The sequence below is a fragment of the Tenrec ecaudatus genome, chromosome X (assembly GCF_050624435.1).
Source record: "Tenrec ecaudatus isolate mTenEca1 chromosome X, mTenEca1.hap1, whole genome shotgun sequence".
NCBI lineage: Eukaryota > Metazoa > Chordata > Mammalia > Afrosoricida > Tenrecidae > Tenrec > Tenrec ecaudatus.
The window spans coordinates 90,771,623-90,787,145 of record NC_134548.1 but is presented as its reverse complement, the minus strand read 5'-3'; the positions used below and the strand labels follow the sequence as shown (position 1 = coordinate 90,787,145).

General features: G+C 41.1%; 1 pseudogene; it reads right to left on the bottom strand.

The window, feature by feature from the left end:
- Positions 1-604: 604 nt before the first annotated feature.
- Positions 605-1,265, bottom strand: LOC142435023 (nucleophosmin pseudogene; annotated as a pseudogene).
- Positions 1,266-15,523: the final 14,258 nt, after the last annotated feature.

Genomic DNA, 15,523 nt, shown 5'->3' with positions numbered 1-15,523 from the left:
ATTGCTTTATGATGATGTTGCTACAAAAAAAGATTCAGTGATGATGTGGTCTAAATATGCCATAGGCAAATATAAGATAATATCACTAATTGAAGGTTGTTTATTTTCCCCTGAATTAAAACTTCTCACAAAATAACAAATTTAAGTACTTTACCAAAATAGTTTGTTCATCCAATGATCTGGATATAATTGCCTGTTTTTGTCTATGTTTCATTTAAACGTGCATTTGAAAGGGGCTGAAACCTAAGATGTGTTTGATTTGCAACAGAAGCTTAATCGTGTCACCTCTTTTTAAAAAAAATACTGAGTTTATTTCACATGTATATTTTTGTCTCCCCACCATTTCCATTTGTCTGACCACTGCTACTCTTCTGTCCTATCATAACCTTCCATACAGACTTAGAAGCAAGCAAAGGGTGGAGTTCCATCTTTGAAAACTAAACAGACATTTTAGACAACACATCCTTGGCCATTCTTGGGCAAAATTTATCAGACATGGTAGGGAAAGTTCTCATTCTGAATTATAAAAAAGGACAGCCAGGTAGCAACTGCTACAGAAATGAAATAAGATGGAAAATGTTAACAAACTGCTCAAGCTATTTTCTTAAAGAGACTTCCTCCACGGCCAGAGACCTTGAACAGACTCCTGGTCAGTCATCCGGAAGCAATTCTTCACGTCATTGATGGATTGGCTTCCACTTTAGGAAGAGAACCACCCTTTTCTATACTTGTTTGCATTTTGCTTTAATGTCTTCTACAGAACTAGGGCTTGGGGAGTTTTCTCCTGTTTTGTGAAGAATTCTTGACCTTTGGATCTTGGTGTTGATGGTTTTGAGTCTTTTCCCTTCTGTTTTGACTTTGTGCATTTTTGGCCAAAGTATCCCATATAGCTATCTTAACTGGAGCTTTTCCTTCAGTTTCATCATCATCAAAATCATCATCTACATCGTCATTATTGGCATCATCATCTTCGACAGCAGCAGCTAGATTTACCTTTTCTGTGGAACCTTTTTACCACTTGTGGGTGCATACCATTTTCCTGATATACTTAAAAGTTTCACATCCTCATCCTCTTCATTATCTGACTCTGCATCTTCTTCTACAGCTACTAAATGCTGCCCACTGAAATGCTCAGGTCCTGAGCCACACTTCAACTGTAAGACCACTGTCGGTGCTATTGCAAAGCCTCCAAGGGAGACCACAGGCTGTAGAGACATTTTAAAAGTTGCCAGTGTTACTTTAATTGGGCTACTTTCATAATTCATTGCTTCTGTTTCAACAATATGCAGTTAATACTTTGCACCAGCACCTAAACTGACTGTTCTTACAGATAACTGGTGCTTGTTTTCATCATTATTCCCCTTAAAGTAATCATCTTTGTCGACCTTTAGTTCACAACCGAAAAGATTGTTTTCAGGCCTCCAGGGGCTCATGTCCATATCCATTGAATCTTCCACTCTTCGCTGAGAGAAACTGAAAATGGAGGTAGACCACTGTTGTTGACAGGGACGTGTCTCCTCTTTAGAGATAAGCAAGGGTATTATCTCACTCTGAGTATGACTCGTATATTTATTTTAAGTGAAGCGGTTGATTCTCTGTGGGTAGGCCAAGAATAAATATAAAATATTTAAAAATCATTTTATTACTTTTGACTAGAATTGTCAAATTTATTTTCTCGGGGGTGAAAAGAAGAAAGAAAAGGCATAAGAGCACTAGAAAGATGTCAGGAACAAATGAAATAAAATAGAAAATATTTATAACTTCTTTTTTAGAAATCATTTTATTAGGGACTCATACAGCACCCATCTCGATCCATACATATATCAAATGTGTAAAGCACATTTGTACATTCGTTGCCCTCATCATTCTCAAACCTTTTGCTCTCCATCCAAGACCATGGCATCAGGTCCTCATTTTTCCCCCTCCCTCCCCACTCCCCCGTCCCTCATGAACCCCTGATAATTTATAAATTGTTATTTTGTCATATCTGGCTCTGTCCCATGTCTCCCTTCCCCCACTTTTCTATTGTATGTCCCCCAGGTCCTTGAAGTAGGTATCCCCTATCCAACCCACCCTCCCTATGCCCTCCCAGTATCACCACTCACTCCACTGGTCCTGAGGGAATCATCCGCCCTGGCTTCCCTGTGTTTCCAGTTATCATGTGTACAAGTGTACCTCCTCTGGTCTAGTCAGGCTTGCAAGGTAGGATTCGGATCATGACAGTGGGGCGTGGGGGCGGGGCGGGGCAGGAAGCATTTAGGAAATAGAGGAAAGTTGTATTTTTGATCGTTGCTATGTTGCACCCTGTCTTTTCTCTTCCCCAAGACCCTTCTGTAAGGGGATGTCCCGTGGTCTACAAATGGGTTTTGGGTCTACACTCCGCATTCCCCAGCTCATTCACTATGGTAAGATTTTTGTTTTGATGATGCCTGATACTTGATCCCTTGACACCTTGTGATCGCACAGGCTGGTGTGCTTCTTCCATGTGGGTTTTGTTGCTTCTGAGCTAGGTGGTGGCTTGTTTACATTCAACCCTTTAAGACCCCAGACACTATATCGTTTGATAGCCGGGCACCATCAGCTTTCTTCACCACATTTGCTTATGCACCCATTTGTCTTCAGTGATCATATCACGGAGATCAGCACAAAATGATACAATTTTTTTGTTCTTTGATGCCTGATAACTGATCGCTTCAGCACCTTGTGGCCTCACAGACTAGTGTGCTTCTTCCATGTGGGCTTTATTGCTTCTGTGCCAGGTTGCCACTTGTTTACCTTCAAGCCTTTAAGACCCCAGACGCTATCTCTTTTGATAGCCGGGCACCATCAGCTTTCTTCACCACATTTAGTTGTTCACCCACTTTGTCTTCAGCAGTTGTGTTGGAAAGGTGAGCATCATAGAATGACAATTTAATAGAAGAAAGTACTCTTGCATTGAGGGAGTACTTGAGTGGAGGTCCAATGTCCCTCTGCTGCCTTAGTACCAACCTTATTAATATATGCACATAGATATGTTTCCCTATCCTCATGTATAAATATATTTGCATATGTATATGTCTTTATCTAGACCTCTATAAATGCCCTCTGCCTCCCCTCTGTTTCCTCTATTTCCTTCGACTTCCCTCATGTCCCACTATCATGCTCAGTCCCCACCAGGGTTTCAGCAATTCCTCTTAGTTACATTGTCCTTGATCATGCCCAACCAGGCCTCTCACACCCTTCTCATGCCCTATTTGGATCGCTTGTTTTTCCCTTGTCCCTGGGTTTATTAACACCACTACCTTTCCCCCCACCTCCCCGTCTCCCATGTCCCTACGGAACTATCGGTCCCATTGTTTTCTCCTCCAATTATTCATCCAGCCGATCGTATTTAGACAGACCTGCGGAGATAGTAACATGCACAAAAACAAAACAGAGCACAACCAAGCAATATACAACAAACCCATGACAAAAACAAAACAAAACACAAGAAAGAAAAGCTTATAGTTAGTTCACGGATTGTTTGTTCGCATTTAGGAGTGTTTTCCAGTCCAGTCTGTTGGGGCACCATGCCCTGACCCCAAAGTCCACCTTCAGTTTTCCCTGGGAACCTCGTCACTCCATTACCTTGCTGTTCTGTTGCACCCCCTTAATGTTTTTGCCTCGGTGTGGCAGATCCAATCAGGTGCAATTCTCTCACTGTGTCTCCAGTGTTGTCACCTGTAGGGCTATGGGTTGGTCTGTGAGGGACGTCGTGCCTCATAGTGGGGCCAGCCATGTGGTCTCTGTCGACTGGCTGTTCTAATTGGGAACATCGATCTCCTGGCCTGGTGGGCCATGATATGCTCCACTCTCTCCTCCTCCCCCTTCCTCTGACCCATGTGCTCCGATCAGATATGTCCCTCTTCCAGAGCTGTAGATTCAGTGCCGTCTTTTGATATAAATTCTTCTGAGGAGGGAGGCAGATGTCCCCTTAGTAGTTGGGGTTGGGGCCGGCCCCCCCAGAACTCTCCACTGGTTCCCTCCTCCATGCCAGCATGTTGCCTTCACATCTTGGAGCATTGGGATGAAGACTGGTCCCTCTTTCCCTGTGGAGACACAAACAATACTCCCCTCTTGGGTGGGTTAGTACCCTGTGCCCCCTCTAACCTTTTCTTTTTTTATTATTGTTTTTTTCTTTCCCCACCTCCTTTTTTTAGTTGTCTACCATGTGTATCCCTGTATTTGGTCTGGTCCCTGCCATATTACCTGGTCCTCACCCCAGGGATATTTGTATACCGTCACTTTTTCCTTATGCCCCATTTGCCTTTATTTTTTTTAAGCTTACTTCAGCAGCCTTTCAAGTATTTCTATATTTAAGTCAATGCTATCGTGAAGACTGTTTTCTCTTTTTTGCCCTCTGGGTGGGGTTGTTCTATATGGTGGCCTCTTCTTTATGCTTGGTGAGTATTGTTCTTCAGCCCAAACGGGGTCGGGAAAGATCTTTTGTAGGGCTGGGTTTCTTCTAACGTATTCTTTGAGTTTTTCCTTGTCTGGGAAGACTCTGACTTCTCCATCAATCTTGATCACTAGTTTGGCTGGGTAGAGTATTCTTGGGTTTGCATTATTTTCTTTAATTTTTGGAATATGCTACTCCACTCTCTCCTCTTCTTCATAGTTTCTCTTAATAGGTCTGAGCATATTCTTATTTGGGAACCTTTATATGTGATTGCTTGTTTTTTCCCTAGCTGCTCTCATGATTTTCTCCTTTTCCTCAAAGTTGGATAATCTATTATGTGCTTTGGTGACTTCTTCTTGGGGTCCCGTCTTGTTGGGGTTCTTTCAGCCTCCTGAATGGTTGCCTGGTTTTCATTCACTAAGCTGGGAAGCTTTCCTCCAAGAATTCTCTCACTATTGTTGTAGATGACTTCTTTGTTGTGTCTTCCTCTGGCAAGCCTATAATTCTAATGTTGTTCCGCTTCTTAGCATCAGACATAGCTCTTAAGTTTTCTTCAGTTTCTCTGATGAGCTTATTAGATTTTTGTTCGCGTGTGTTAAAGTCTGTTTGTCTGCCCTCCAAGTCACTGATGTGGTTCTCTGATTCCTCCAGTCGCTTCTCGAGGTCCATGAGTACACTACTGGTTTTTGTTATCTCCTCCCTAAGCTCCTGTATTTCTCTTTGATTTATGGCTTTTACATCTTCTATCATTTCATCCCTTTTCTGTATTGTTTCCCTCATATCCTCTGTGACTCCAAGTAGCATCCTGAAAATTTCTTTCTGTGTGAAGCTCAATGTCTACTTCATCTATGAATTTTATTATGTTTAGGCCATCTTCTGACGTTGCCTTCTGTTTCTCCCATTTTTTGTTGTTGTTGTTGTTGAGGTCGTTAGGGCTGATGGCTGTTTGCGTTGCGTTGTTTTAGATGAGCCAGGTGCCATTTTCCTGGGACTCGAAGAGCACTGTCTCTCTCTGTGATGTGAGACTTGTAGGAGTGCTTCTTCGAACTGCCTGTAGCTTATTTCACTATGGAATTAACCTACCACTTTATCCTCCTACGGCTTCCCTCTCCGGGGAGAGACCCAGAAGGGTTGCCTGCTTTGGTGTTGCGGAGGTTTGACAGAGGTTCCTGCTGCAGCTTGGAGCGTGGTGGAGCTCACCTAGTTGTGTGTGGCGCAGGTGTAAATGGAGTAGGCTAAGGGGAGTGGTCTGGAGGTTAGCAGTAGAATGTGAGAGACCAAGAAAGATGCAAAGAGGAGACAAAAAATTAAAAAGCAAGCCTGATGAGCCTGAGGATTTTATTTATTTTTTTTTATCTCTTTGGCCAGTTAGAGTACACTCAAATGTAATTGTCTCTCACAGTCACTGGGCTGTAGCTCCTTGCTGTTTAAAGCGAGTCTTTGTTATGCTAAAAGCTGCCAGGCCCTGTAGCTGAGTTTTGACATTCCTTAGCTAGGTTACTTCTTATACTGATTTATGTTCATGGATTCCCTTGGAGTTGAACAACCAGACTTGGATTTGAGTTTTAAACCAATAATGTATATTTCACTCCTTTTTTATTTTTGCTTCTGATGTGCTCTGATTTGGGGGATGTCAGGCTGGCCCCCAGAGGGGGAGATCCAGCTTATTATGGGGGTTATTTCCTTCTTGGCCAATTGGAACTAAATTTGCTCCCTGGACTCCCAACTTTCTGCTTATATTCTCCCACACCACGATCTTCCTAAGGTAATACTATATTTTTTCTTTTACTCCTCTAAATCATGGCTACCCGCCACACTCCCCTGGCCGTGGGCTCAAGGCAGCCAACCACGCAGAGAGCTTCTGAGAGAAGTTCCCCTCGTGTCTGGGATTCTGTCCCCTCTCTGCTTTCTGTCTGCAAAGATTGCTGCTCCTGGCAAGGGCACAGTCGGTGCCTGTGGGCTCGCCACAGCTAGAGCGCTTTAAAGCGTTCTTGGTTTGCTTTGTGAGTGGAAATCCCACACAAAAAGGGACTCAGTAGAGACCCTGGTACCCAAGTTCTAATTTCAAGACTCCACCTCCCCCTTTCCTTCTTCTTCCTTCCCAATTTTCTGGTCTGGCAGCAGGAGTTCTTGAGGGATGAGTCCTATCTGGTCGCCATTTTCTCTCGCCTCTATAACTTCTTTTTTTTTAAAAAAATATGCTTGGGAAACAAGCAAAACATATCAGTTAGTAAACACTGAACTGCCTTCATGTTTAAAATTTTCATAGAAATGGTCAAACATGTTACCTGAAATATTGATAAATCATTGGAATAGGAAGTACTTTGGTTGAAGGAGTGACTGACTCTTCCCTTTGTACTTATATGAGGGGGTAAACCCCAAAGCGGAATTTGTTTTCAAAGCTAAGCATTTGAATTTTTTTCACAAAACACCCTAGCACCTTCAAAATACTTTGGATAACACTTAATAAATTTACCAAATCTGTGATGTCATTCTTGGAAAAGTTTTTCAAACTCATCACTTTGGATGGCTGACAGCTTCTCCCACTTTTTTTGCCTCACATCTTCTGCATTATCAAATTGCTGTCCTTTCATGTCCCTCTTCATTCATGGAAACAAAGAGAAGTTGAATGGAGTTAGGTCAGGTGAGTAAGGTTTGTGGAGCAAGAGAGGCATGTTGTTTTTGCCCCAAACTGGTGCACTGAGATAGTTGTGTGAGCAGGTGCACGGCAGTGGTTTCCCTCATTTTTCACTTTCTCTCACTGAAGAGTATGTCATCACCCCACGGAAGATTCAATGGATATGGACATGAGCCACCGGAGGCCTGAAAAATGATCTTTTCAGTTGTGAACTAAATGCAGAGAAAGATGAACACTTTAAGGGGGATGATGATTAAAATGAGCACCAGTTATCTTTTTTTTAAGCATTCAATAAAATTTAATTCTGCCAATGTTATAAAACTCACTTAAATGTTTTTGTTTTTTTTTAATCATTTTATTAGGGGCTCATACAACTCTTATCACAATCCATACATACATCAATTGTGTAAGGCACATATGTACATTCATTGCCCTCATAATTCTCAAAACATTTGCTCTCCACTTAAGTCCCTAGCCCCTCCCTTCCTGTTCCCCCCTCACTCATGAAACCTTCATAATTAAAAAATTATTATTTTGTCATATCTTGCCCTGTCCGATGTCTTCCTTCACCTACTTTTCTGTTGTCCATCCCCCAGGGAGGAGGTCACATGTAGGTCCTTGTAATCGTTTCCTCCTTTCCAACCCACTCTCCCTCTATGCTCCCATTATCGTCACTCACACCAGTGGTACTGAAGGGGTCATCCACCCTGAATTCCCTGTGTTTCCAGTTGCTATCTGTACCAATGTACATCCTCTGGTCTAGCCAGACTTGCAAGGTAGAATTCGGATCATGATAGTGAGGGGAGGGGGGAGCGGGAGAAAGGATTTAGGAACTAGAGGAAAGTTGTATTTTGCATCATTGCTACATCGCACCCTGACTGGCTCTTCTGCTCCCCGAGACCCCTCTGCAAGGAGATATCCAGTGGCGTACAAATGGATTTTTGGTCCCCACTCCGCACTCCCTCTCTCATTCACTGTGGTAAGATTTGGGGTTCTGATGATGCCTGATACCTGACCCCTTCAACACCTTGTGATCACACAGTCTGCTGTGTTTCTTCCATGTGGGCTTTGTTGCTTCTGAGCTAATGGTCGCTTGTTCACCTTTAAGCCTTTAAGACCCCAGATGCTATATCTTTTGATAGCTGGGCACCATCAGCTTTCTTCGCCACATTTGCTTATGCACCCATTTGTCTTCAGTGATCATATCAGGGAGGTGATCACACAATGATATGATTGTTCTTTGATGCCTGATACCTGATCCCTTCAGCACTTCATGATCACACAGGCTGGTATGTTTCTTCCATGTGGGCTTTGTTGCTTCTGAGCTAGATGGCCTCTTGTTTAACTTCAAGTCTTTAAGACCCCAGACGCTATATCTTTTGATAGCAGGGCACCATCAGTTTTCTTCACCACAGTTGCTTATTCTCCCACTTTGTCTTCAGCACTTGTGTTGGGAAGGTGAACATCTTAGAATGCCAATTTAATAGAAGAAAATATTCTTGCATTGAGGGAGTACTTGAGTGGAGGCCCAATGTCCTTCTGCTACCTTAATACTAAACCTATAGATATATGCACATAGATCTACTTCCCCATCCTCATATATAAATACATTTGCATATGTACATGTTTTTATCTAGACCTCTATAAATGCCTTTTGCCTCCCAGCTCTTTCCTCTATTTCCCTTGACTTTCCTCCTGTCCCACTATCATGCGTCGTCCCCACCTGGGTTACAGCTATACCTCTTCATTACCTTACCCTTGATCATGCCCTCCCACACCCTCCTTACCACCAATTTGGATCATTTGTTGTTCCCTTGTCCCAGTGTTTGTTAGCACCACTTCCTTTCCCCCCACCTCCCCCTCTCCAATGTCCCCCCGGAACTTTCAGTCCCGTTGTTTTCTCCTCCAGATTGTTCATCCTGCCTATCTTATTTAGACAGACCTGTGGAGATAATGACATGCACAAAAACAACACAGAGCAGAACCAAGCAACAATATAAAACAAAACAAAAGCAGAAACAAACCAATGACAAAAAAATTAAACAAAACACAAGAAAGAAAAGCTTGTAGTTAGTTCAAGGATCATTTGTTGGTCTTTAGGAGTGTTTTCCAGTCCAGTCTCTGGGGCACCATGCCCTGGCCCCAAAGTCCACCTTCAGCATTCCCTGGGGACCTCGCTGCTTTATTCCCTTGCTGTTCTGTTGCACCCCCTTAGTGTTTTGCCTCAGTGTGGCGGGATCAGATCAGGTGCAATTTCCACAATATGTCCCTGTGTTGTCCTCTGTGAGGCTATGGGTTAGTGAGGGGCGTCATGTCTCTTAGTAGGGCTGGCCTTGTGGTCCTCTCTGTGGAATGGCTGCTCTAATTGGGATCATAGTCCTCAAGGCCTGGTGGATAAGGTTGTGCTCCACTCTTTCCTCCTCCCCCTTCAACTGCTCCCATGTGGTCTGATCAGATATGTCCCTCTGCCAGAGCGAGCACCAGTTATCTTTAAGAACAGTCAGTTTAGGTGCTGGTGCAAAGGATGAACTGCATATTGTTGAAGCAGAAGCAATGAATTATGAAGGCAGCCCAATTAAAGTAACACTGGAAACTTTGAAAAATTATGTAGCCAAAAGTCTCCCTTGGAGGCTTTGAAATAACACCACCAGTGGTCTTACAGTTGAAGTGTGGCACAGGGCCTGTGCATATTAGTGGACAACATTTAGGTGCACTGTGGCAAAACCAATCTCCCATCTGCCACAAATCAGGCTTTTTTTGATCACACACTGTAAAGCAATCTTTTCAGAACCTCTAAATAGAAAGCTTGATTAACAGTCTGATCTGGTGGAACAAACTCCACATGGATTATGAGTTGACATTTGTCCATTAGAGAAGTTGACAGACATCCAGAATGAGGGTTGTCATCAATCAACATTTCATAGTGCTGTCATTGTAAGTTGTGGTCAACATCACAACAGTTTCTGCGTCATTTTTCCTGGGCAGGAAAAAAAAAATCTCAGAGCCACACACTGTAGTCTTAAATCCGCCATCACATAAAACGGGGTTTGAGTGAAACTGCTTTTACGAAAAAATTAACTGTGGCCAGAGAGACCCTTCCCAGGTGATGCCCCTGAGTGCACTAACTTCAAGTGAGTTGTTTGATGCTCTCCTAATGGGGAAAATATGTACTATCAAATCTCCACCCAGTGGAGCATTTTTCCATTTGGAGGGGGGTACCCTCTTATATTTTTTATAGGAGTGATTTCTGGTCGATGTTTTGGACCAATAGTCAAGCAACTCCTGATTTAAATTCTATAATTACAACCTGAAGTCCATAACAGTTGCTCTATGTAAGATCCCTACATAAACACTACAGCCCTACTCAAACAATTTGATTTTTAGATATGGTTACCAAATTTTCATTCTAATGTTGCATGTTCTTCTGACTACAAGTGGGAGAATACATTTTTCAAAGAAATGGCTAACCCTGAAAAGTTCCATTTCCCAATAGTTGTTGGTCTTCAAGACCTTTCCAATAGATCACTTGTCATTACTATAGTGAGAAAATAATTTGGCATTATGTTCAGTTAATCGATGACAAAAAATTATGTGCAAGAAATAATATGTAATTTTTCTTGCATTATCCAAGTAAAGCAGAGTATAAGTTGTTTATATATAAATATTAAAATGTTTGAAAATAAAATTAATGGTTCTAAAGGAAAAATCATTTCCAATGAGTGTCACAGGTAAGCATAACCTTCTCTATTCCTACATAGTGCTCCCTCACTTCAGCATTTGATCCTATCAAATTCTATATAGTGTTTGTGGTAGTTATATAATCTGGTGTCAATTTGGGATTTGAGAGGATTAAGAGCAAAGAGGTGGAGTATAGTTTGTTAATCAGGTCACAGCCAGTAAGGCCTCTATGTGGGCATGGTCTTCTCCTGAGAATTCTGGAAACTCCTCTATTTTCCTCCATGGAGGTAGGAGAAACTCTCTCATCCAGTTCACTCACTTGGAGACGCTCTACTGACAAGACACATGGCACAACGCTGATAGCCCCCATGTCCTGGGAACTGGAGGAGCCACGTGGAGACCCCTGCCAGTCCTAAGATGCTTACAACACCACTGGATCTAAATACTTTCTACCCACTGGCCTGTGATCCTCTTACATTCGATGCCATTGTACGTGCTTCATGAGTCTGAAGAGGACTTTATAGATTGGTAGCAGACATAAGGGCTAATATTGGACTTATGGGCTTGGACTGGACTAGGTTGTGATACTTTCTTAGTGCACAATTACCCTTTATATAAAACTCTGTCTTATACATATGAGTGTTAATGAATTTGTTTCTTTAACTACTCTGACTAACACATTATGGTACCTTGGGAGTGGGGTACTAGAGAAGCAAATCATGAAGGTGGAGAGTAAACATCTATTTGTCTTCTGCCTCATGGTAGTGTTTCTTCTTCGGCTATCCAGAAATCAGATATTTCCATGCAGTTTACTGGATTCTTTTCTGGAAAAGAATGTGAAGTTAAAGTTTTGATTATTTTGTTTGGTTGTAGTCTTTGGTTATTCCTGTGTGAAATGGCAAAAATGAATGTTGTTAATGTATATTATGAGCTCAGGGGTAAAATTTGCCCCTTGAATATCCCAGAGACCATGCTGGTTAGAGAAAATGGCTGAATGAAAGCCTGACTTGAAGCAATGCTCTCAGAGGCCTAATCCCATATTTTGTATCAGTAGAATAATTTAGATAAGGATTAAGATAAACTAACTAAGGAGTGAACTTGACTGTTAAAGAATTGAGTTTAGTATCTGATTATACTTTGTTTATACTGGTTTCTTCTACTTATTATTGATATAATGATTGATCAAAATGCTTATTGGAAAGTATGAAACTAGAGAGCTTGTAAGCACACTTGTCTTTAGCCATTAAAATTAATCTTTAGATGGGTTTAGGCCACGCCTGCAAAAACAATCTTTGAAAAGATATGCCCCACCCAGTGGTTTGGAATACTCAAGATATTTGCATTTCAAGAGACTTGCCTATGGGCAAGATTGACAGATTGAAGGGTAAAAGGAACTCTTCGGAGTTTGGAATTTTGAACAGTGGATTGTGCCAGTAGCTGGAAAAAATCTGGAACGATAAAGAAAACTCCTTTCTGAGAAAGAACATTAAAGGGAACCTGTGGGCAGGCTGAAATGCTTTCTAGATGACTACCTGGATCCACTCATACAGTGGAAGTGGTATAAATGCAGCAATAAAGTGATGGGCTGATTCTGGCCACTGACATCTGTGGACCTGGTTTACAGATACTAGAGAAGAGGAGAGTCAGTTGACTGGTCTGAAGTTCTTGACCTAGGCCAATGGGGCTAGGCTTGTTGAGAATTTGTGATGATCCCTTGGTCTAAAGGTGAGGCGACCAATGGGCACCCTGGTGCGGCTAAGTGAGGCAGCCCACATTGGGTTGACCAGAACCCGACCAGATGAAGAGAAGATATTTGAGCCTGTGAATTGGTGCATATTGATGCAGACTTTATGGATGGCCTGTCCTGATTTGACTTTGCTTATGGATGCAGACTTTACAAGCTTCCACCTGGAATGAAGATTCTTCACATCAAAGAATATGATTGGCTCCTCAGAGCACTGGGTTGATGAAGTGGGTAGAATAGAAATTGGATACCCAAAATTGGGAGATAAAGGCATGATGTGGTTGGCTTACAAACTTTAATAGGTGCTGGAATATATTCATTGGTGTAAGTGTTACTTAGCTGCAATTGTTAGGCATAAGATATTTTTGTTTTGTTCCCTTATTGAATGTTATGTTTAAATGAGAGTGGCACATATTGAATTTGATATATTTTAGTTTTATCCTGTTAAGTACAAATATTTTATTATTTTTAAAATTATATATGGCTAAAGAATTGTATGAAAGTGTTAAATTAACAAGGGGTGGTGTGTGGTAGTTACATAATCTGGTACCAATTTGGGACTATAGAGGATTATGAGTAAAGGGGTGGAGTCTAGTAGTTCAATAGGGTCATAGCCAATGAGGCCTGTGTGGGGGCATGGCCTTCTCCTGAGAATTCTGGGAACTCCTGTATTTTCCTCCTTGGAGGTGGGAGAGACTCTCTCTTGGCTCACTCCCTTGGAGATGCTCTACTGACAAGACACATGGCACTACGCTGAAAGCACCCATGCCCTGGGAACTGGAGGAGCCATGTAAAGACCCCTGCCAGCGCTGAGATGCTTTCAAAGTCACTGGAACCAAACACTTTGTACCCACTGTCTTGTGATCCTCCTGCCTTTGGCATCATTGCATGTGTTCTGTGAGTTTGAAGAGGAATTTATAGATGGGTATAAAATATATGAGTTATCAAACTTATGGGCTGGGACTTCACTGGGTTGGGATGCTTTCTTAATGTGCAATATAAAACTCTCTTATACACATATGAGTGTCAACGAATTTGTTTCTCTAGTCTACCCCGACTAACACAGTGTTAGTGCATTACCCTTATTTTTGCCTTTTGAAATTCAATTTCTTTGATTTGATTGATAAACTATTCTCACTTAAATACCAGCAACGAATATAAAAAGTTGCTGTTTATATCATGTTACTGCATATACTTTCATAACATTAGCATATACCTTCAGGATTGGGGTCTCAGTAAATTAGGTTACTATGAATAACAGAGCATTTGGATAAGAGTAATAAGAATTGAGTGCCCTCAAACTACACCAGTTATTTTTGTGTAATATTGACTCAAATATTTAGTTTTTAGTGGCTTGGAGGTAATATACCTCTTACTTACCTTATGTAATATCTCAATAATTATTAATAAAGTGTTGCAAAGATCTCTGAAAGTGTTCTATGGATGCATAGAGTAACATTTTACCTTTATCTTAATTCCAGTAAGTACAAACAAATAACTCCTGGTTTCTGTTAGGCGCTGTCCAGTTGGTTCTGACTCATAGTACCTTTCTGTCCAACAGCATTAAACACTGCTGAGTTGTGAGGCATACTCACAATTGCTATTATGTTTTTGGCTCATTGTTGCAGTCACTCTACCAATCGATCTCATTGCGTGTATTCCTCTTTTATGCTGCCTTTCTACGTTATCAAGCATGATGCCCCAGGGACTAGTCTGTGCTGGTAGCATGTCCTAAGTACTTGAAATGAAGTGTAGAAATCTTCGTTTCGAAGGAGCTTTTAAAAAAGCTTTTTATTTTAAAATAATTGTAGATTTTGCACAAACAAAAAATGATAATTCTATGGACACTTTACCATGTTTTCCTCAATGATTACATTATGGATAACTACAATGAAAATAGCAAAACCAAGAAATTTACTTTGGTGCCATGTGTATACAGTACTACAAGATTTTTATCGCATGTGCAGGTTCTTCACTGGAACTGTGCTGATGGGTATGGAATGTAACTACAGATTTTTCATTATGGTTTGGCTAGAATAGAACAATTATGTTTTAAGAGTGTTCTCTCTTGATAAGTGGTCCAATTTCTGTTCCTTTTCAAAAACTGTATTGGCATATAGTTCAATTATCATGCAACTTAATAGTTCAGTCATATTAAGAAGGCTTGTGTAATCACCACGCCATCAATTTCGGAACATTTTCTTATTTCTTGTACTCATTGTTGCTAGCTTCTCATTTCCCCACAATTTCCCCTGACAGGCCCACAGGTACTTAAGGAGCTTTTTTTTTTTTTTTTTTTAATGTTATGGTGCTCTTTTTTATTGGCTTTATTTGCTTAAAATTGGGTAGAAAAGAACTAGAGTCATTAGCATAGTTTCTAGAATTATAAAAAAGACAATGAAATAATTATATTAAGTTTTTAAATATAAAAGCTTTTCATTTCATTAAGGGCTAGAAGCAACGATCATGCTTTTTATGCCTTTTGCAATTTTATTGACTGTTGAAAGAAGGTCGGTAGCCTACGTCATCCTACAGCAAGTGCTGTCCAGTTCCTACACATTTCTTTTGAGCTCATCTCATTCTGCAAATCAACTCTTTCATGGCCCGGACCACACATTCTGGAATAGTGAAATCCAAAGAATGTTTCCCGAGCAGAGATACGCTAAAAAGATGCAGATTCCATGGAATCTTGCCGTTCTTCCTACACGTATGCCTAAGCCGAGTGATTTTCAAAACGTGATTTGAAGACGAGCAGCATCACCTGAGAACTTGTCTTTTGTTCCAAATTCTAGGTCAGCCTTATATTTTGAAAGAGACAGCTTACAGTGGCTGTGTTTGCTGCTCTGGAATTAGACCTTGTCATTTAGATTATTTGGCACAAGAATTACTAACAAATGCTAAATATTGGCGATTGTATATCTTCATAGGATAAGAAAGGAAATTGTTACAAGTACATGGTTTGGTTTAGCTTTTTCAACAACAGAAATACTCTGGTATTTAATTCTGGTTAAATTATTATCTTGAATAATACTTTTTTTGGGGGGCT